Source organism: Lissotriton helveticus, chromosome 1_1 (genome assembly GCF_964261635.1).
Source record: "Lissotriton helveticus chromosome 1_1, aLisHel1.1, whole genome shotgun sequence".
NCBI lineage: Eukaryota > Metazoa > Chordata > Amphibia > Caudata > Salamandridae > Lissotriton > Lissotriton helveticus.
The window spans coordinates 1,436,120,732-1,436,144,932 of record NC_136057.1 but is presented as its reverse complement, the minus strand read 5'-3'; positions in this window follow the sequence as shown (position 1 = coordinate 1,436,144,932).

The window sequence follows — 24,201 nt, the reverse complement described above, 5'->3', positions numbered from 1 at the left end:
TCCAGAATTATACAGAACTTGAAGACATTATAAAAGTTTTTAAAACTTTTATCAAAAGTTATATAGCGAAGAGATGCACTACGATGGTGGTTACCTAGATTTTAAGGATGAAGGCCCCAAGTTGGCTGGTATAGATAGAACAATGCTCGATAATGACATAGCTATAGAAGAGGTGATGGAAGCATTGCAGGAGCTAGCACCAGGGAAGGTTTTGGGCCCAGATAGTATCCCCCTCGAAGTCTACAAAAGCATACAGAACGAGATCATCCCTATATTGTTGGATTTATTTAATGGTATTATTTGTTCTGGAGAAGTACCGTAATCTTGGAAGGAGACAAGTCCAAGGAAAAACCTGGCTCGTATCGTCAAATATCCCTCATCAATACGGACACAAAGATCTACGCCAAGGTCTTGGCCAAAAGGCTCGCAGGGATTATTGGCGGTCTGGTCTCCCCGTGGCAGCATGGGTTTATCCCAAGCTGTGGGATCACAGACCACATCAGACGTGCTATTACATTATTTGATGTCCAGGCTGCCACGGGGGGACGGATGGCCATGATCCTTCTGGATGCCGAAAAGGCCTTTGATCGCGTCACGTGGAAATATTTGTGGGGGATATTGGATCGAAGGGGCTTTGGCCCTAGAATCTCGAGAGCTATCAAGGCGATGTACTCCATGCCGAAAGCCAGGATTCAGTTAATGGGAGGTAGTTCAGAATTATTCTGTATTTCTAGGGGGACACAACAGGGTTGTCCCTGCTCACCTATTCTTTTCGCCATGTATATAGATCTGCTGGTGTGCTGTTTATTAGACTGTATGGATATTGAGCCAGTAGTCTGCAACAGGTTTGAAACTGACGGGCCGATTAGGATCGCGGTTTTCCCGCATCCTCCGGGCCGGTGGAAGCCTCCGCCGGCCCGGAGGATGCGGGAAAACCGCTGGGGAGGCACAAAAGACCCACCGCCAAATTAGGATGGCGGTGGGTCTCAAAATAGGTCCGCAGCTTTTCCGCCGCGGTCGCCTTCCGACCGCGGTGGAAAAGCTCTAACATGGCTGGCGGTGTCTATCAGACACCGCCAGCCATATTAGGATTGCGGAAAACAGATGCCTTTCCACGGCGGATTCTCCGCCGTGGAAAGGCATACGGTGATTTCTTTGGGGGCCCGTTGCCGGCCCCCCAGGGTGAGTGGGGGGGTGGGGGGTGCACATGGGGGGTACCTATGGTACCCCCCTGCATTTTCGTGCACGAAGCGGCAGGCACCGCGCGGTGCCTGCCGCTTTGTGCATGCAAATGTAAAGCATGCATATTTAACCTTGCGGCGGGTGCTGCTTCAAGCAGCACCCGCCGCATTGTTAAATATACAGGATGTGACCGCCAGGGTGGCGGTCACATCCTAATTGGCACGGAGGGACTGCCGCAGCCCCTGCGGACGGTCCCTCCTCCTCTGGGGTGGCGGACGGGCGAAAGTCCGTCCGCCATCCTAATGAGCCCCTAAGTTGCTAGCCTATGCGGATGATCTGGCTATTATCACTCCGGAACCAGATAAGGCTATGGTGGCGATCACGGCGATAGCCAGGGATTTTGGACAGAATTCAGGATACCTCCTAAATGAAAGCAAAACCCAGATAATTTGCACAAATAATATTACAAGGACCGATGAGAGGTATTTAGACTCAGCAGTCTATCTGGGAGTTAGGATAAGCTCTGTAACAAATGAAATCGTAAAAGATCATTTTAATCCGTTGTTAAAATTGATAACAGCAGACTTGAAAAGAATAGATGCTCTTCATCTCTCTATAACAGGAAGAGTCAATGTACTTAAAATGGCTATGCTCCCCAAAATACTATATCTCTTTCGGTCTATTCCATACCTGATCGATGAGGCTGTCCTAAAATCTATAGAGACAGTTTTTATCAATTTCATCTGGCAGTATGGCAAGATCAGACGCTCGATGAAATATTTATCCCTTTCGCAGGAAAGGGGAGGGTTGGCAATGCCCAGCATTAGATTCTATTAATGGACATGCTTGTTGAGCCAGATGACAATTTTGTTTGAGCCTTCCACAAACTTGTCCGACACTCGATACGGCAATCAAGAATTTCCATCCATATATGAGCTGTTGTTGGGCAGAGAAGCCCTGGGACTCCTGCCATGCAAAAATGATAGACGTTACTATAAGAAATGCGATACAAAGTCCTGGATAGTCTCTGGGAGATATGGAAGCTAGCCGAAAGGCAATGGTAATCCCCAAAATGTATTATTACACACCTCTGTGGAATTCTAGTATTTTCCCGCAATTTAGTAATGATAGGATGGCGAGATTGTGGGAGCAACAAGGGGTTAGAAGAATAGGGGATGTCTTTGAAGGAGATAATCTGTTCAGTTTTGAAAAAATCCAGCAGAAATTTGGAATACTGGCAAGTCAGGGCTTCAAGTTTCTACAAATTTCTAGAACGCTGAGGGGTTTCAGGCCTCGGATTACCCCAGGAGGTCAGAGCAATATGATCAATTATTTATTAGGGGGCGGAACTAAAATTAAGATGATCTATGGGTCCCTATTATCAAGTATACAGGATGACCTGGAAAAATCTGAAATGTCCTGGGCAACTAAATTAGGTGATCCGGATGTTGATTTAGACAAATCGTTGCAGTTGGCTGAGAAATTATTTCGCTCTTCGAACCTGAAAGCCCAACAATTTAAGACTCTTTTGAATCTGTATTTCACCCCAGCCAAATTATTTGACTTGGGGAAAAGAGAGGACGATAAATGTCCAAGATGTCAGGAAGGTCCAGCCAACTTGCTGCATATGTTTCAGCAATGTGATAAATTAACTCCAATCAAGGGGGAGATCGAGAAGTTCTGGGAGGGGCTGCTAGGTTTCAAGATCAACCTATACCCTACCCTAATGTTAATAGGAACGGATAATAATATGGGGCTCAATAAGGAGAATGAAGCCTTTGTGTTTATATGTGTGGCTGTTCTCCGGATACTGTTAGCTTCTGGTTGGAAAGATACAGCACCCCCCTCCTATCAGATGTGGTTGGCTAGGCTCTTAGGGATCTATAATATCGAGTCCTCCCTGTACTCACGTAGGGGTAGAAAGTTGAGGGAATGGGGGCTGGCCATGTGGGCACCGATCAGGGGCTGGTTGGATTCTCACATATAAAGTAAATTTCTCGAGAAATACTTCCGGGGTTATCTATATATGATTTTGTAATGAAACATTGATTTAGTATCATGTGGTAGTAATGAAATATTCTGTATCTCTGCTTTTTTAACTGTCTTTTAGAAAGCTGCACTTTAAGTCTTTATATGGCATAAATCTGTTTTATACATTTTCTTAAAATACTATGTTTTGATCTTAAACAGGGTTTTTTAATGTAAAATGTATTTATTCTCAATTGTACCAGGTGCTTCAATAAAAAATATTTTTAAAAAAGGATAACCAAAGACTGGGGAAAAAACAATAACACTCTAATTTATACCTTGCAGTTTGTTTGCAGCTCTTGCATGACAGTTAACATCTCACTTTTCTATGTTAGGATTTTAACTTATTAACTGCAAGTAACATTAGGATCTCTCTGACAAAGCAGTAACCCACCGACCTATTTACATTATGTGCACTTTGTGATCCGCATGGTACATGTTCTTTGCAGAAGGCACATTAACCCTCTGTGCTTCCTTTCCATGAGTCAAAACTTCCACTAGACAAAACAGCATCTCTCTCTACTAAGAACATTAATTACTGGAGTTATCATGACATTCATGACTTTTAAAACCATATTATACTTGCAAACATGACGCCCCCACCTGAAGTCAGCGCCCGGTGCGGTCGCACTGCCCTAGAGTCACCCTGCTCAAGGGTCCTGTGACCTCAGTGACAGAGTCACTGTCACTCTATGGTGTGGTGCTTCAAAGGCCTGCCTGCAAGACTGGAGTTGAACTTCAGAATGAATTGTGGTGGACAGGCCTTCAAGGTTAACCCACAATTGCCACCGCTAGGGTCCTCCTGCTGGTGCTAAGACATCAGGGCTTTTAAGATCTTCCGGGCCTTCTAAGGTCTAGCATGGGAATGTGCTCCCTCAGAGGGAGTGGTCTGGTGGACTGGTCATGAAGGCTGAACCTGGTTCCCCAGTTCCAAATTCAGCAATAGGCCCACATCCGCTCCCCCACTGAAGACCATACTGCCCCACAGAGAGAAACTTGCACTGCCTTCAACTACAACTCAATTGTGACATGCTATAAACACCAGGATGTGACTCAATTCAAATTACGCACTACACAAGAGCAATTTGCTGCGTAAAAAAGATTAACAACATCCTAGAAAAAGCAGAAACTCCCAGGCAATGCAAGATTAAGTAAAGCATGTAAAAAGAAAGCAGGGACAACCTGGTTACCCCAACATTTTTACACTCATTCAGAAATCAGTGAGTGCTTTTGCATGAAAAGTGAAGGACATGACAACAGGGCTCGGAAGGGACCCGTTTCACTATCCATTGCTTATGTCCTTAAAAAACTTAATTCTTGAACACACAGCCGCTGTACACATTTTGCTTTTCAATTCACCCATCACGCAGGTATTTTAGTACCTCCAGGAATGGTTCACCTTCCCACCCAGGGAAAAAAACAATTTTGTTCAAAGAGAGACGAATAAACAAAATTAGCACTTCACTGGCAAACACTGTAAAGTGGCGCTAATGTGTTTAGTTGGTGTGAATAAAATCAATCTGGCCACCTTGCAACCACTGCGGAGGGGGGTAGAAAGATCTGAACTCACCATGAGGCAGATCCACGACTCTTGGACACACGTCGCTTGCGTGTCCTTACGCCAGGCGTTCACGGTGCGTCCGGTTCGACAAACAGGGAGAGGAATGGCGACGGGGACTTAAGTACCCTTCGCCCTGCCTACCTGATGCACCGGACGTGACGCTGAGCCCGCGGCCCCTCACAAGGCTCCTCCTCTCCACCACCCTCCCCGTTGGGGACACGAGGGGGTGGGAAGAAATGGGGCGGGGGAAGCCCAATGTTACTAAAGGGCCCGCCCTCTTGAGTGGCCACCTACGGTGGCCTCGGGCGGCTCCAGTTAGTTATTTTTCAGATTTGAATGTTTTATTTCTCTCTATCCAGAGGCTGCACTTAGAAATTGAAAAATGTCAGAAAAAGACAATGTTTCCAGCCAAAGTGTTTTTCTTTTTTGGATCCTTTTTAACAGGGGAGCAAATAAATGAAAGGAGGAAAGAGAGGGCAATACCAATTTCTTGGGGTCTCGGTTTGGAGGGGTGGCAGCTGACAGACGCAAGGCAGGAGAATTCAACACTGTCCTTGTCTTCTCTGCCCGTCCCCAACGCAGATTAAAATAAGAAATTAGGGGAACGGAATCTATGAAATTAAAGAAGTTGGGGCACGCCGTGCCGTGCCGATCCTGCCCACTTCGACCACTGGTTACACGCACCTGGAATCAGATTTTTTTTTTTAAACCAGGACAGAGATGGCTGGAGAGACCTGGCTGATGACCTATACCCTGGGAGGGGTAGTAAGCATAAATGAGTAAGTAAGCACTCCTTATACCAGCTCTAAATACAGGATATCACTGCAGTCCTCTTGTAGTTGCTGTAAATAAAGGAAGTCACAGCAGCTCTTTTACTCCTGCTGTCAATACAGGATGTTAATGCCATACATGCCAACCCTCCCGATTCAGGCGTGAGACTACCGATTTGATGGCTAGTCTCCCGCCTCCCGATTCTTGTATTTAAAAACCCGATTCCATGCGGATTGCCGAATGATCGGCTCGAGATAACTTAAGAGCTAAATTCAGTTCGGAAATAACCTCTGCTCTCTGCCCTTTCTCCCCCGCCACCTGAAGTTGCCAATACATTATGACCGGAGCCCGTCCTAAAGCTATTGGCAGAAATGTGACCTTGGGCAGGCCCAGGGGTGATGACTCCGAAAGTAATTTTGCCTGGCTACGTCCAGCATAAAAGTATTCCTCGGTGGGCTTCAGCAGGCCCTAGAGATTCGTTTCCTGTGACTCGAAGTAGGCACTGTCAGAAACCTGCTCCTGCAATATTGTCACACTCCCAATTTGCCCGCCATAGCGTTTTTCTGTGCTCCTGACACACGTGAAGATAAGAAAAAATTCAAAACAAGTGAAACCCATGAATTGCCCCTGGGAGAAAAAAATATGTTTCATCCAAGGTTATTAACCCTGTGTTTCTTTGAACTTTGTAAAACGATGAAAATTAAAATGTTGATGCCAATCTCATTCACACTCTAGTCTCCCTCTCCAAAAATTACCTCTTACATTAAAGCTTAACTCTTTGTCCTCAAATTTTTTGGGGGGGGAAGTAACTTTTTTTTGAGTCCGTTTCACATAGTGCTTACAAAAACATAGTTTAGAACTCAGTTTTTGTTAGCGCCAACAATGAAATGCTCATTCTCCCTATACTCCAGATGTGGTGTTAGGGCCAGAGTTGCATTCTTTGGAACTGGGGAATCAGTTTCAAGTCCCAGCATTGGCTCAACATCCTGTGATTCTGGGCAAATCACTTAATCTCCCCACACCTATAAACAATAAATGGCGACATTGTGTAATACAGCTGGTGCTTATGTAAGGCGCTCTAGTACCTTTGGGTCAGTTCATGCTACATGAAAAATGAACAAAGGTTAAAACCAAAGCATTAGCATAAGTAAAGACAAATAAATACCTATTTAGTGGCTGATTTGTAAATTGTGGTTTCGCCGTTTAAATTGTCTGATCTGAGGCAAATACTTTATTTCACCAAAACTAATTTTTCTTCAAGATCGCATATGATAGCATTTTCAAATATGTGAGTTCAGAATATAAATTAATCTGGGCAGTTGACAGGTTTTACATGACACATGACTTGCCTCTTATTTCACTAATGGTTTGTGCCTCAAAACTATCACTTGTAAGTATTTCTTTAGTACAGTGCTGTAATATGACGTTTTAATGTTAAAGCTTCTACATGTTAGAGAAATTCACTTTTTTGAATTTTGAAGAGATTTTGTCATATTTTACATGATGTTTGTTGTATGATGTACATAGCAAACATTCTCACTGCTCAGCTCGTGCACAAGCCCTAAAAGCCAAGCCACACTCTTGGCTCAGCTCTCCCTGTTCATTTTCTGGTTCTCCCCTCTAAGAAAGCAATATCCTTTAATATCAGAGGCAGGTACTCATCTACTGGCTGGCTGAACTGCACGGCATGCAACTAGCAAATCAGGGATCATTGCTTTCTCCTTAATTCTTGGAGGTGGAGATTATAGTCTGGGACATATATCAACATGTTATTTTTGGCAGTTTTACACAGCACAAACCAAAAATAGGAGTTTGGGACTGATTTTGTTGCACTAGCACTATCTATTGTGCAGCTGCTAAAAATAAAATGCCGATTGCCTGTTGCACAGGCTCTAATCTCCCCTTCCAAGAATTAAGGACAAAGCATTAACCTTTGATGTTAAAGATAGTACCCATCTGGTAGCTGAATTGCACAGTGTGAACCTCGAAAAGTTATAGATTAATCCCAACTTCTCTGCTCGACCAAAATGTCAGAGCCATCGCTAGTGCGTGGAATAAAAAGCATGTCCCTTTATTAGTGGCCCTGCCATCTTCCTGTATAGCTTCAGTGATTCATCTGAGCAGATACACCGCAAAGAGGGTGTGGGGTATGCTGACAGGCTTTTTAGTGGAAATCTTAATTCTATACTGAATATTTTGTTTGTCTTCCTACATTTTTAAATTGAAGCATAATTCTTCGAACTTGCCATCTCACCTGGAACGCGAACACTTTGTCTGGCCATTTTGTGCTGACACGCCTGAAGATTAGCGCTCTAGTTTATTGGTCTTAGAGCAGCGCTCTAGTTGTTTGGCCCTCCCTCCCTCGGCATAAATACCCGGATGCAGCCACCGCGCCAGCAATAACCAAGCAGATACACCGCAAAGAGGGTGTGGGTATTCTGACAGGCTTTTTAGTGGAAATCTTAATTCTATACTGAATATTTTGTTTGTCTTCCTGCATTTTTAAATTGAAGCATAATTCTTCGAACTTGCCATCTCACCTGGAATGCTAACGCGTTGTCTGGCCATTTTGTGCTGACACGCCTGAAGATTAGCGCTCTAGTTTATTGGTGTTGTCTGGCCATTTTGTGCTGACACGCCTGAAGATTAGCGCTCTAGTGTATTGGTCATAGAGCAGCGCTCTAGTTGTTTGGCCCTCCCTCCCTCCCTCCCTCGACATAAATACCCGGATGCAGCGACTACTCAGCGGGCGCGCCAGCGGCGCGCGGAAGGCGTGCCAAAGGCAAGCCCGTCTGTGCCCAAAATCGGCCCGGTGTCAGGACCCCTGCCCGTTTCGCACGGGATCAACTATTGCAGCTTAACCCTGGTACGTGTTCTTTTCATGAGGTTCTGCTTAGTTCCATCCCTCCTTTGTCTCTGTGATGCAATCGATGCGGCCGGAGGGCTGAGGAGTCGACCTCCAATAGGAAAGACGTTGAAATAACCACCACAAGTAACAGTAACAACAACCGTCTTGAAAGGACTGGTAAGCCTAGAGTTTATGTAGAAAGAGCTTTCTCTACCTCAAATAGATCTATGGTGAAACATAAACCCTATCTAGAATGTCTCATCCAAGTAGAGGACCCTGATATTGTCTTTCTTACCGAAACCTGGGCCAATGAAAGCAGTGATCCTGACTGGCAACTCGCGGTACCTACTGGTTATGTTATTGCCAACGTTGACAGGAAAGGGGGGGAATAGCGATTATTTATCGCACCCTCTTCTCAGTTATGATCACTGCGGAGTCCTTAGTGGGCGCGGAGGCAATGTCATCCCTATTAAAATCTAATAATTTGTAAACCTTTGCTGGTCTATAGGCCTCAGATCCCCGTTTTTCCTCTCCCTCCAGACTTACCTCCAGACTTACCTAGAATCCTGCTCGGATACGGATAGTTTCACCATCCTCGGAGACTTCAATCTCCACTTGGAGGGTAACAATAATGCAGACACTGTTCATTTTTTAGATATCCTCGCTAGCTTTGGACTAAAACAATTCATATGCGATCCTACGCATACAGCAGGTCACACGCTGGAAGGACTTTACGATAGAAATGTTTCTGACGCTAGGCCCTGCTGTCACGCAGCGTATATATTGCTCAGACGTACGTGGCACTGGCAGGGCCTAGCTTCAGAAACATTTCTATCTACATGTTGTTATATGACATCCCTTTATTAATGTATACTGCACTTTCACAATTGCTTTATTAACCTTCTTGTTTCTCAAATGTGCTTGAAAATGCACCATTTACCCACTCTCTTTTCCAAATTTTCTCAGGGGGGTGAACAACCCGAACCGTCCTTAAGGTGTTCAGGCTTGCAAGCTGTCCTTGCTCGCCGCAGTGCACTCCCACAGATGTTTACACCCCACAACTTTCAAATGTCACCAGCCACCACTGCCTGCAATCTATTTTGTGTTACGCCTGACCCGTTTCGTGTTACGCGTTATTCAGGTCTTTCCACCCGCGAATATTTCTCCCTCTTATCGAAGTTGAAATGTTGGCATGTATGGTTAATGCAACACTCCTATAATTACTTACTGTAAGTAAAGGATATAATTCACTGCATCCCATACCAGCTCTAAATACAGGAATTCACTGCAGGGGAGATGATATGGCATAACGGCCAGAGCTGCCGACTTTGGAGCTGGGGAACTGGGTGTGGCTCTCGGTGTCCGCTCAACATCCTGTGATTCTGGGCAAATCACTTAATCTTCACGTGCCTACCGAAAATGAATGTGCAATGTAACTGGTGCTCGTGGAAAGCGCCCTCGGGTCGAGTTCCCGCTTTATAAAATGCAACAACAAAATCCTTCTTGTACCTAATGTCAATACAGGATGTTAAAGCAACCTTATACCAGGTTTTCACAGCAGCCCTCTTCTAGCACAGCAGCCCTCTTCTAGCTGGTGTAAATACAGGATATACGTACCGCAGCCATCGTATAAAAACTCAAAAATACAGGCTGCGCTCTTTAACGGCTCTAGATATTCAAATTCAGTGAAGCCTCCCTTTTTTTTGTCTCACAATGGCCAGTAAATCACCAGTGACTGTCGCAGTTCACTACTTAAGGTGCTCTGCTGCCATCCAGTGGTAAAAGATGTAATTGCGCCACAGTCAAATCGGCCATTTTCTCTAATCTAGGAGCGTACTGCAGACTCTACCGTCCAACCACTTGCTTCGGATTTCCCACTGTGGGCGGTCCTGGTGCCTGCCACCTTCCCCAGCTCCCGACGTTAAATTGTAGCAGGGAGGGAGGTTTTATGAGAGAGCGAAAGAGAGCTGCCATTGGATTGTTATGTGTGACATTTTCATAATTTTAGTGTAATTATGAGTGACATTTCAATAAAAATGAGTGACAGTTTCTCACGAGCAAAATTAAACAACGAGGACAAGGAAAACAAATATCAGAAATTACACCCATTTGCGCAACGAGAAATTTAAGGGCCCTCACAGACATTAAATTATGATGCCCAGTGACAATACCCCACTGTCACAATTTCAGGGATAGTAGCATAGTGATGCAGGTAAAAATGCACAGCTTAAGAAACAGTCACAAAGAAGAGCTTACATACAGCAAGAAGGAATTTTATACTTTTATAGTATGAGAAACAGTATCAGAATGATAGGATAGTCGTACACAATGTGTACACTTGTATAAAAAGGTCAATTTGTACGCCAGTTTTTGGGTGCAATGTTGAGTTCAAGCTATTATGCGAAGGATCTATGGCCTGTTACCCTAAATGCCTTACAATTAATCACTGTGCCTATGTTCACTAACATTCACAGTCAAACTCGAAGGTGTTTTGCCCTTTAAATCATTTTTACTTAATCCATGAAAGGTTTTATTCCCACGCTAGTTCAGAAGTCTGCTTTTTGCTTAGAGTGGGGTTCCATCGCTTTGTAGTTTGCGCCACACAAGTGATACACGTGAAATACACAAGATTGGACATACAGCTGATACATTCAGTTTTAGCAGCTCACAGGAGGCTGCACTATTATGGAGAGAAGGCGATTGGAGGAAATGGCACCTGCATGAGTAAAGCTGGGAGAAGTGGCTCTGATTTACATGCACTCACATGAAGAATACATTTTTTGCCGCCACATGCAGGCTCGTTATGCAAACGGAACTTGTAACATATTAAAGATTGTGCGCGCTATCGATTAATACTTTGTTTTTCTCTTGCAGGCCAGTCTCGGACTGGCCTGTAGGGCAATATGACAGTGCCAGAAGGACATTGGTGCGAATGCTATTTGCCAGATACGTTACTACACAAAAAGCGCTAGTGGTGCAAATGGATGTGCCATGTTGTCTTTGCACTGACTGATGTAAAGTTAGCACGATACAGTCCTTGTTAACCTCAAAAAGGATCCTCCTGTTGTTTAAATGCCAACCTGACATGTAAAAGTGACATCATTCATAGTTCCTTCAGTCAAGCCTTTGTTGGGGTAAAAAAACTCTTATACACTGTAAGAACTAAGGATCGTTAGCCTCGTTCCCACCTTTATACTCTCACGCCTCACCTCCCCTCGACTGATACTTGCTTGAGTTTGTCATATAACTCTTTTCTATAATTTAGTGACATTTATTAAAGCTGTGGGAATGGCTGGGAAGACTCATTTTATGTCAATCAATCAATCAATCAATCAATACACTTGTAGAGCATGCTACTCACCCTTGAGGGTCTCAAGGTGCTGTGGGCGGGGAGGGGCCTTTAGTGCGGCTACTGCTCGAAAAGCCTGGTCTTGAGGTGTTTCCTGAATGTGAGGTGGTCCTGGGTCAGACGTAGGTGGGCGGGGAGGGAGTTCCACGTCTTGGCCGCCAGGTAGGAGAATGATCTTCCTCCGGCGGTGGTTCTGCAGATCCGTGGACGGTGGCGCGGGCGTGGCTGGCGGAGCGGAGTTTGCGTGTTGGAGTGTAGAACGTGAGGCGGTTGTTGAGGTATTCGGGGCCTATGTCGCGGAGCGCTTTGTGTGCGTGGGTGAGGAGCCTGAACGTGATCCTTTTGCTGATGGGGAGCCTGTGCAGGTCTCTCAGGTGGGCTGATATGTGACTGTGGCGGGGGATGTCAAGAATGAGTCGTGCGGATGTGTTCTGTATGTGTTGGAGTCTTTTCTGAAGTTTGATTGTGGTTCCTGCGTATAGGGCGTTCCTGTGGTCAAGTCGGCTGGTGACGAGGGCCTGGGTGTGTTTCTAGTTCCGGTAGGGATCCACCGGAAGATCTTACGGAGCATGCGCAGGGTGTTGAAGCATGAAGATGAGATGGCGTTGACTTGCTTGGTCATCGTGAGAGAGGAGTCCAGGATGAATCCTAGGTTGTGTGCGTGGTTAGTGGGTGTTGGTGCGGTGCCTAGTTCTGCGGGCCACCAGGAGTCGTCCCAGGCGGATGGGGATGGTCCGAGGATGAGGACCTCCGTCTTGTCTGAGTTCAGTTTCAGACGGCTGAGTTTCATCCATTCCGCAACGTTTTCCATTCCTTTCTGGAGGTTGAGTTTGGCGGTGGCTGGGTCTTTGGTGAGGGAGAGTATCAGCTGGGTGTCATCAGCGTATGAGATGATGTGTAGGTTGTGTTTGCGTGCGATGGTGGCGAGGGGGCTCATGTAGATATTGAAGAGGGTTGGGCTGAGTGATGAGCCTTGGGGTACGCCGCAGGCGGACTCACTGGGTTCTGTCTGAGAGGAAAGAGGTGATCCAGTCCAGGGCTTTGCCCTGGAACCCGGCGTTGTGGAGGCGGGTTATTAGGGTGCGATGGCAGACTGTATCAAAGGCAGCTGAGAGGTCTAGGAGGATGAGGGCGGTGGTTTACCCATTGTCGAGTAGGGTCCTGATGTCGTCGGTGGCTGCGATGAGGGCGTTCTCGGTGCTGTGGTTGGCTCGAAATCCGGACTGGGATGGGGCGAGGGACCCATTGGCTTCGAGGAATGCGGTCAGCTGCTTATTGACGTTCTTCTCGATCACTTTCGCCGGGAAGGGAAGAAGAGAGATGGGGCGGAAGTTTTTGAGGTCTTTGGGGTCCGCTGTGGGTTTCTTCAGTAGGGCGTTGATCTCTGCGTGCTTCCAGCTCTCTGGGAAGGTGGCGGACGCGAGGGAGTTGTTTATGATGTTCGGTAGGTGGGGAGCGATGATGGTGTCGGCTTTGTTGAAGATGTGGTGAGGGCATGGGTCGGAAGGAGAGCCGGAGTGGATGGATGGTGTTCATAGCGTGGGCGGTGTCTTCGGTGCTGATGGGAGTCCAAGCGCTGAGGGTGGTTGTAGGGGGCGTTGGTTCGGTGGCTGGGGGCGGAGTCTGGGCGCCAAAGCTGTCATGTATATTGCCGATCTTGCGGTGGAAGAACGTGGCGAGGGAGTTGCAGAGGTCTTGTGACGGTGTGATGTCGTTGCTGTTGGCGTTGGGATTGGAGAGCTCTTTTACGATGCTGAAGGTATTGTGGATTTAAGTGCCAGACTGGAACCCAGGATAAGTCTAGAATGGTGAAAGCTGCTGTCAGTATGCAAATGCAATATTAAGTTAAACGTTTAAATTTAAACGGAACTGTTCCCGACATTGATTACCTCAAGGGATCGCACAGGCCCACAGTCCCGCTGCACTGGGAAGTTGTTGTGCAGGCTCGGCTACCACTGCATCACTGCTCGCGGTCGTATGTACGTTGTTACAACGCATGCTTTTACCACGCATGCTTTTACAACGCAGGTTTTTCAACGCAAGTCGTTACAACGACTTGCGTTGGGGGGGGGTGCTGGATAGTGAATAGTTTAATTTACTATTCCAACTCCAGTCCCTGTGGATAGTAGGGAAGGTGTTGGATAGTAAAGTAAACTATTACCTATCCTAGAGCGCCCCCAGCGCAATTCGTTGTAATGACTTGCGTTGAAAAACCTGCGTTGTAAAGGCACTGCGTGGTAAAAGTTGCATCGTAAATGATGTTTCCCTCGCGGTCAGATCAGTCATCGGATCTGGAGGAAAGAAGGCTGAGCATATTAAAGTAAGCACCTCGAACTCCCCAGGCCAGTGTGCCACCAGCTCGCGCAGCCTGCGGCGCGCCTTCAAGTGTCCTGTCTCGGCTGCGCAGCCATTGGTCAAATCCTTACAGTCACTCTTGTGACCTTAGGTCACATGGATCAGAATGCTGGGACCGGGTAAAGTGTAACTAGAGTGGAGCGCAGCTGAGTCAGCCTTCAAGCTGTAAGCAGCACGCACCAGTGCTGCAGCTTTGCTCAGACTCCGACACCGCAAATTACTACACCTCAGCCCTCCAGCTTGACACAGAGGAAGAGCTATAATGCGTGATAATTATTTTGAATGCAGTGATGTGGGGACTTACCTTCAAATATGTTAGGCTAGCGCGTGATGCGTGGCACTTGGCAGGACTGGAGAGAGGCTAGATGGATGGAAAGAGAGAGGTGGCTCGAAGGGTGGTGGCTGGTTTGAGCCTTTATACCAAAGCTGCTTTTTGTTCCACAGTCGAGCCTTGCACGACCTGCTTGCAAACAACTGAATCTAACAGGTGAATCCTTTTTCATAGCTCTACTCTCTGTCAGTTTCCTGTAAATTGCTGGTTAAACCAAGCCCAAACTGACAAAGTGCAAAAAGAAAACCAGGAATAAAACCTCCTCCCACCATGAACGTAGGCTCTGCAATACTCTACCTCATGTCATTATTACACATTGCTCCTGCATTCCAGAAAAGAATGAAGTCTTAACCTTTCAAGAAGTGTTTTGTTGTACAGCCCTTCCAAGGTTCCAGGTAAATGTATGATGTGCAGCCCATGTCTAGATTTTTCTTTGAATTCTGGGAATGTAGTCTTTTTTAGCCCATTATTAAACAGGACTACAGGTTTCAGAATGCAAAGAAAGAACCTCGGATGCTGCAGCACATCACACATGGACCTGTGAAACTTTGCAGCTATGGTTCTATAGCATAGAGAGTCCAGCAAATCACTCCTAGGGTTAGAGCATGGACACCATGACTGAAGCTAGGAAATGGAGAGCTTGTCTCCCAATTTAGAGGCATTTGGCTGAGGCACATGAAAATACTGACTTGCAGGTCATACTTTAACCCCTTCGACGCTGATGACGAGCTCAGCTCGTCATGAGGTACACCTCTCGTACGCTGATGACGAGCTGAGCTCGTCATGAACCGCGGGTTTTTCAAAAAGTCAGCGCACAGCGGGAAAATGCGCAGCGCCGATGGTGTTAAGGTAATTCTAAAATGATGGTCTGTAGTTTGAGAATGAACACTCACATATGAACACCAAAGGAGCCCAAGCAATAGGGTGTAACTCTTCAGGGGACCTCAGATGCTGTGTGGGGGCAGGGAGTAGCCAGACCCACCCAGTCAACTCCAACTTCAGATTTGGGGTTTTAATGCCTGGCTACTAGAATAATCTTGAAACAGGATAACAGAGAACTCTATACTCTCACCTTCTTTGAAGAAGGATGGCATACCTGCTGTTAGAAATCGGGATCTCGAGTTGGCAGCGGCTGGCGCCGAGGTCCAAATAGGGATCCTTCTTCCTAAGTCAGAGTAAGGGGGCTACACCCTTTGATAACCCCAGCTCAGCCCTGTGGTAACGTAGCACGAGCAGACAGGCCTACCTCTGAGGCTGCAGCGGCCCACAATAGCGATAGCGATGATTCTCATTGGACGGCAAATGCAGGCACTCAGCGGCACAACTCCTCAGCTGCAGCGGCTCACAATAGCGATAGCGATGATTCCCGTAGGATGACAAATGTGGGCACTCAGCGGCACAGCTCCTCAGCTGCAACGGCCCACAATAGCGATAGCGATGACTCTCATAGGATGGCAAATGCGGGCACTCAGTGGCACAGCTCCTCAGCTGCAGCGGCCCACAATAGCGTTAGCGATGATTCTCGTAGGACGGCAAATCCGGACTCTCAACGGCAACAGCTCCTCAGCTGTGATGGCCCACAATAGCGATAGCAATGACTTTGGTAACACAGGCAAATGCGGGCTCTCAATGACAACAGCTCCTCAGCTGCGGCGGCCCACAATAGCGATGACTTTGGTAACACAGGGAAATGCGGACTGTCAGCAGCAACAGCTCTTCAGCTGCGGCGGCCCGCGATAGCGATGACTTTCAGCCCGCGTTCCCCGCAGTAGAACCAGACGTCGTGGAATTCTCAACAGAGGCCTCACCTGCAAGTAGAATTCCCCTCAAATAGGAATCCGGATGGCTGATGGGTGAAGTCTAATATCCCTGAGACTTCAGCAGGAGGCAAGCTCAAATCAGGCCCTTGGGTAGTTGCTTCAGCAAGATGGATGAAAGTTTCAAAGTTCTTTCTTTCTCATTACACGGACAGAGGTTTGTCTTGACATCTGGAAGTAACACACCGTGTAGGGGTTTTAGCACAGATCTTTACATCCCAAAAGTCTTTGTTCTCAAAAAGTCACAAATCACTGAACCCAGCCAGAACCAGTTTGGTGTTGTCCTGGAGCACTTTGTTTACAAGGCTGCATCCTGCCTTTCAGGAAGAGGGGATCTGCTATCAGACACACAGTGAGAAGTGGAGCCATCATTCCCTTAGCCAGGCACAGCCCTGCTCAGATCAAAGGGTCACCCCTCCCATACTCCAACTGCAGAACTCTCCATTCAATCCAGGTCAGGCTCAGCCTGCCCTGTCCCTCCAGAACCAGACAGCCAATACACATAACAGCAGAGCACGCTGGAAGCCTTAGGCAAGAAAATACCCACTTTCTAAAAGTGGTATTTTCAGCCACAGAATATAAAAATAAGCTTGACTACCAGATGCACTTTAATATTGGGAGCTCAGGCAAACTAAATTCGCCTTTTCCATCATGTTCCTTGGGTCAATTAGAATGATAGAATGTGATACAGTCAATTTACAATAGGGAGCATTCGCACTGTGGCACTGAATGGCAGTGGCACAGCGCCCAGAGCATCTAACACCAGCAAGCACCAGGCAGTGGCACAGCTCCCATCACACGGTCTCCAGATGAGACGCCAATATCACATGGTGGCAGGGAAAATTAGCTGAAAACCACTGTAAATAGTGGTTTTCCAGCTCGTTATCCAAGGCTTTGAACTGACAACATTCATTCAGGGGTGTGAAAACACTCCAGGACATCGGTACAAGCCTCCACAAGATTTTTCTTTCTTTTGGGAGGAGGGGCGTGGGGCAGGGTGGGATTCAAAATTGTCTCGTAGGTACTTCTTGGCATGAAGCCCCGCCCCTTTCAAGGCCCGCCCCTGATGGAGCAAGGATTCGCATATTACGCGACTTGCTTGAATTCATGAACCTCGAGTAATATGTAACAAAGTAATCCAACCTGTTTTGTCTTATTAATTTCCTTTTATTTTGACATTGGGAACGCCCTAGAGACGCTTGCCTATGTGTTTACTAACTCAATAACGCTTGTCCCTAAAATGGCCGCTACTTGGCGGGTTTTCTTCTGCGCATGCGTTAGTCACACTCACGTGACGTGACGTATTTGCAGTTCTGGTGGGAACCTTTGCGCTTGCGCAATTGCAATTAATATGGCCGCTTGGTGTCCTCACTTGGTGAAGCTTGCACTGAAGTTTTCGTGTTGTAGTTTATTTGCACTAAACCTTAATGCCAATAGTTTATATAAGGTAAGGGGTATAGAGTAGCTATTTATGGTATACAGTGTAATCATTTATTTCTGTGTTTTAATTTGTTTTCGCTTATTTTTCATGTACCGCGATTTTGAGAGTCTGAGAGACACTCGTGAATCCATATTGAGCTACCTTTCTGCGCATGACAGTCTTCTGCCGGTGGCATTGAATCCCTGCCAACCAGAGGTCTCAGCCAAGATGTGCCTGGGAAGATGCACCCTCACCTAGCAGAAGAAGCTAAACTGTCTCGCAAATGAAACAAATGTATTTTATTCATTGTATTCTGTCGAAGTATGTCATGGGAACCCCAAAATCAATAGGCGGTCCCAGAATATGTTAATATAGGCTTGTAGAATTGAAATGTGATTGGTGTGTTGACCTATCCTACTTGGGGACCAATTGAAATTGGGGATTCTGACACTTGCAACATTTGGGGGGTGGTACACTGACCCGAAAACAGTATAACTAGCCTAGGTTTAGCTAGAGAAATTGTCCGACTTGTCTGAATAGCTGACCTGTCACTGACCCAAAGCACTCAATAGGTGACTTGATACAGAGGGCTGCGGAGCACTCTGTTCGAAATTTCCATAGACTCGAGAGGTTTTAAACCTTAAGTGCTGGCGGAGAACTTTGCTGGGGAAATCGATAACCCAATCGGGGTTCTGACCGATAGCTGCAGAGAGGATGGAGCGCAGGCGTTTCTTCCAAACTGCGGGTGCTGGTCTTGCCTTGGTGGTCCTGTCCTGATCCTAATCTGGGTTTCCTGTCCTGTCCTGGGGTGTCCATTCTGTACCTGCTGTCCTACTGATGACGGGTTTCCTTTGGGGTCCCTCCTGTTCTTAACTGACCTGTGGCCAGGGTTGGTCTTCACACCATTCTAGGTAAATATAGTGCTGAAACTCTATACTGCACCTTTCTATTTTTCTGTCTTTTGCTTCAATAAAGACATATCTTTGCATATAATGATTTTCCATGCTTTTTCGCAAACCACTGAATGAAAAGCTCATACGTTATTGTTGTTATCTAGCATGTTCCTATTTTTACCTTTTCCTTAAGTACATTTTCTCGATACCATTCATGAAATATAGATGTGTCTGATTTTTACCTTTAGGCTGACTCAATGATGGTTCTGAAATTCTAATATGTTCCATTTTTTCCCCTCCCATAGGTATATGTTATTTTAGAGCTCTAGTAATTCAAATTCAAAGATTCTTTCATATTTCCATTTATCCCAGGTATAGGTTTTTTCACTTGTGACATTATAGTGTGTTCTAAAATCTTTCCCATATTTAGTATTTCCCTGTTCTTAATTTATCCCTTGACTCATAAATGATCAGCTTGATATATTTCCTTTATGGATATATACTCTTTATTATCTTGGTTATTGATTGTTTACTTGTTATAAATCTCATGTTTTCCGAATCTGAAATCTAGATAAAATCTTTAAAACTTCCCCGGAGTCTGTGGTCTTTATGAAATACAGAAGGATATAAAGTTGGTATTGTGTTGTTTGCCTTTTCTTCACAGCTAGCTCCCTGATTCATCGTGGTCATTAGGTACCCGTGACGGTGGATTGGTAAGTCGGGTACAATAGAAATATATAGGAAGGAACTGGGTTACTGGTAGTAGAGTTTATGGTCGCCCGATTAATAAATAATGGTGTATTGAAATATATGGGCCCGATACGTGTATGGTAAATTTGTTGGTTGGGTGACCTGCGCGCTCTATCAGTAATTTTCTGGGGGTAGCCAGAGGATGGTTAGGGACTGGTTAAAGAAATGGTTAGGGACTAGTTAAAGAAATGGTTAGGGACTAGTTAAGATAGCTAGGTAGGTCGGATGCTGCTAAAAAGTTATTGCTGCTAATTGTGAAAAATTTGCTGCTAAACGCCTTTGCAAATGTTTTTTTGCTTTTAAAAAATTATGAAATGTTTTAAATTGTTTTTCTTGCTGTTATATTGATAAATGTACTAACCTACTCGTTAGTGAATGTTATATGTTGTCTGGAATCCCCGGCGAATTGAATAACGGGTGGTGAGGAGAATCCACGCCGTATTGAGGTCACTGGCTTGAGGAAAAATGGTGCAGGTTAGGCAGAACTGGAAGCACTAATTAGGGTTTTTTCTGAATGTATGTTTGAATAAATGATAGCAACGAGTTCGCGAATGAAACTTCAGTTGTGATATAACCTAGTAAGGGCCACACGAGAAAGGAGTAGTAGGTTTATCGGAGTTTGAGTGATAGCAAAAGGGTTCGCTAGTGAAACTTTAGACTTAGTATATATCCCGAAAAGAAGTGGATGAGTCGAAGAAGTAGCAGGTTCCTTAGCGCTTGAGTGAAGGGTAGGCAGAAGGGTTCTACTCATAGTAATTGAAAGGTAAATAGAAGTAGTTTACTTGTAGTGAAAGTATCTTTTCTTTCTAGAAACTCGAGTACAGTCGCGAATGTGTTCACGTTGTTAAATAATTAAAGCACTTGCACTTTAAGAAAGAAATTAAAATTTCCGTTACCTTGTGAGGGAGGGAGTCAGTTGCGGAGCTGCTCTGACGTCACTCTGTGCTGCGCTGGTATTGGTCGAAACAGCGGGTGTGTAGCGGAGCTGGAATTGTAAAGGAGGGGTGAGTGCCGAAGCGTGAGAACCTGTCACGCGAAAAGGCCGCGCACCCATTGGTCGAGATTATTTGAAACCGTGCATTTGACTGGTTGCACAAAAATAAAAGCCGCATTTGGATTGGGAGTGATTTTGTAAACAAAGTCGCTTACAGAAAATTTGTATGTGGCACACGTATATGCCAGAGACCAGACCTGATCCAAGATATCTAGGGTTTGGAAAGGATCATTGGAAAGGGTATAATACCAGCATTATGTACGGAAATAAGAGAAAATTGTCCCTTGTAAATAAAGTGAAGAATTATTTCAAAAAGGACAAACCTATCAAAACCAGAGAAGGTGTTGTCATACCGCCACCTAACACTCCCGTATCTTTCATGATGTTTGATAAGGGGTACCACTCATGTGTGTGGTTGGAAAATTGGGCGGAGTACACAAAGGATGACGGAATTTTGGCTTTTCCGTTAGAAGGTACATTTAATGGAAGGATTTTATTTAATTTGAGAACGCGAATTAATGATTTACATCCCAGACCTAGATTGACACAGTACGAAGCATTAGAGGAGTGGAGGCTTTTGAAAGAGATAAGCCCCGAATGGATAAAGGGTTAACCAAATGGTATCCGAAATTAAAGCAAGAGACCCGAGATAAAAAAATGAAACAGTGGAGACAGAATATGATTGTAGAAGGACTGTATCCAATGATGGCAATGGGTGGTCCTGTGGGAGAGAAAAAGACAGAAAAGACCAAGCATTGGGTATCCAGTGGGGATTCAGATGACGATTTATTGGATGACATGTTTATGAAAAATCCGCCTCCTTATAATGAAGGACCCAGATCCTATAGTGTAGGGGATACTTCCCAACGACCCCCGTGTCAGGAAGGGAATAGATCTGTAAACGCAAGAGACAGCTGTCAAATACCTTCCTATAACGAGGGCCTAGGACCCTTTGGTGCCAGAGACACCTGTCTAAGACCACCATTTAGTGGAGAATCAAGATATTCAGGTGAAAGAGACTTTTGTCCAAGACCTCCTTATGAGGAAGGACCGAGATCCTTAAACACAGGAAGCCTGTTCCCAAAACCTAATTATGGTGAAGGACCAAGTATGACGCATCCAACTGCCCCAGCATTGACTCCGCAAATAGTACCTGAAATAAGCCTGGAAAGAATACTGCAGGAAAGAGAGCGAGAGGCTCTAGCCAAACAAAGAACCGAAACAATTCAGAAAATCACCCAGTTAAATACTAGCCCCGAAGCCTTGACAATCCCAGTAACTATTGGACCAGTTGTTCATTTGTATGGGGATAGACAAGGGAGTCCAAAGGCTCCGATCATTACCCCAACTGCAGTGCAGCCAAGAAAAGAGCCCTTAATTGTAGATGATCAGACGAGTGAATGTGAATCTGAAGTTTCTTTAATGGATTTGCCGATTAGGGACCCAGGAAGGAGTTTGCAGAAGAGACAAAATCCTTTCAATACGAGAGAGATTCAAATGGAATCGACTTCAGGTACCAAAAGTGTCACATTGGTGAAGAAATTGAGAGATGGAGTCGAGAACTAGAGAGGCAAACTCCTCAGACAAAACCATTAGATATTTACAAATTAAGAATAGAAATGGAAGAACTGAGGGCTGGAAATGTGGGGTTAGACAGATTAAATACTTATTCTGAAGAAGAGCTGCTTTTTATCTGCAAGAGTCTTACCCGTAATACCAGAGTGCTCCATGAGAAATTAACAGACATTGCAGCTAGTATGGGAATAGATATTTCGAAATCAAAGCCATTACAAAAACCCTATAGAGCTGAGTTCTCAGACAAAGATCTGGAAAATATGAATGTGTCAGGGAAAAAGGTGCACATCAAAGAATTGTTGACCGTGTTGCAAAAATGGGGAGACCTAGAAAAGTGGAATGCCAGGTGGGCAAAGAAAAAGGAAGAGGTTAGATCCAAACAGACGACTTCTGAGTTTGTTTTAAAGGAAGCAGACAAGCCAGAACAGTTATACCCCATGCGAGAAGTGCCAGGTGGGAAGTATGTGCACGTTCCATGGTCCAGACAGTATATTGTGTCCTTTACTAATGACTTTCCAAAACTACGAGAGAAACCAGTGGCTTGGTACAGGCAGGTAGAAAGGTTTGTGAAAGTACAAAAATGCCTGTGGAAAGATCTGGATGGGTTTTTCGATATAGTTGTTCCCGTAGATTTGTGGACAGAATGTAAAATTGCCGTTGGTTGGCCTAGTGAGGAATACCCGAGGGACTCTAATACGGGAGCGCCTTCTGATGAGGTAATGAAAAAATACGTTCAGGTAATATTACACCTGAAAGGAAAGGTGCCTGCGAAAGAAACTGATTGGACCAGAATAGATAGAACTACACAGGAAAGAGATGAGACTGTGCATTCCTTTTATGAAAGATTGCTACAGGTGTTTAAAACATATAGTGGCATAGATAACATTGAGATGAAGGATATGACCCACTTCATTTACAGGTTTGTAAACGGTTTAAGACCTGAAATTTGTCAATGGATCAAAGACAATAAAATCTGTTGGCAGTCTAAGAAAATAGATGAAGTCTTGCGATACGCAAAGTATTGCGAAGACGAGATGGCTGATAAGCGAAAGTCGTTGAAGGAAAAGGTTATGTGGGCACAAGTCAAACTAGCTGAACAACAAGAAAAACAATTGGGTAAAATGAATAGTAATTCCCAAAATCAAGGTTCTGGGGGTGGAGGGAAGCCCAGAGTAAAAATGAGTCGAGAAGAAGCCAAAAAGAAATTCCCCTGTCACAGGTGCGGACAGATAGGGCACTGGAGAGACGAGTGTCCATACGCACAAGATAATAACCCCCAAACCCCTGATTTAAATCCACAGACGCAGAATGAAAAACCAAGAAAGAACCAGCAACAGGTAAAAGCGAGTCAGTTGCCTCGTGCACCTAGACCGAATTTTAAGGGACAGACACCGCACGGTGAAGACATAGAAATCTGGGGAGGAAAGGAGGATAGAAATGCAGCAACTTCGCAATTTCTGTTGAATGACACTTTCCTCTGTGATGAACCTTACTGACGGTGCCTGAGGGGGGAGGACAAGGAGTGCGTACTTGGCGCCTCCTTGCCGGTAGACCAGTCAGGGCCATACATTGAAGGAAAGGTTGAAGGCAATGATGTCACCTTTCTGTTGGACACTGGAGCTACCCGATCTACTGTAAGAACAGCAGATGTTCCAAACCTACCCCTCTCGGGAGAAGCAATCCAAGTAGTGGGTGTATCTAATCAATTGATTAGTACCCCAGTTACTGAACCCATGGAGATTACAATAGGAAATTTCAAAGAAATGCATAGATTTGTTGTCTGTGATACCAGTCCTGTAAACTTATTAGGACGTGATTTGCTGTGTAAAATGAACTGCACCATCCTTTGCACACCAAAGGGCGTCGAAATTCAAACCCCAGACGAAGATGGAATATACAAATTAATGTTAATCAGACCTGACTCAGAAATTAAACGACTGACAATACAAGACTTACCGGAAGAACTTCAACAGACCGTGAAACCAGAAGTATGGGACTTTACTGGAAAAGATGTAGGACTAATGGCAAATGTAGACCCAATTAAAATAGTCATAAAAGAAGATGCAGTTTACCCCAATACTAAGCCATACAAAATGAGTGCAGAAGTGAGAGCAGGAGTGGCCATTGAAATAAAAAGATTGCTAGAAGCCAACATCATACAAGAAGTGATGAGTAGCCCATGTAACTCACCCATAATTGGAATCAAGAAACCTAGTGGCAAATACAGGGTAGTACAGGACCTGAGAAAGGTAAACAAAATTGTTGTTCCTTGCTGTCCTATTGTTCCGAACCCTGCAGTGATCCTGTATCAAATTCCCTGGGATGCT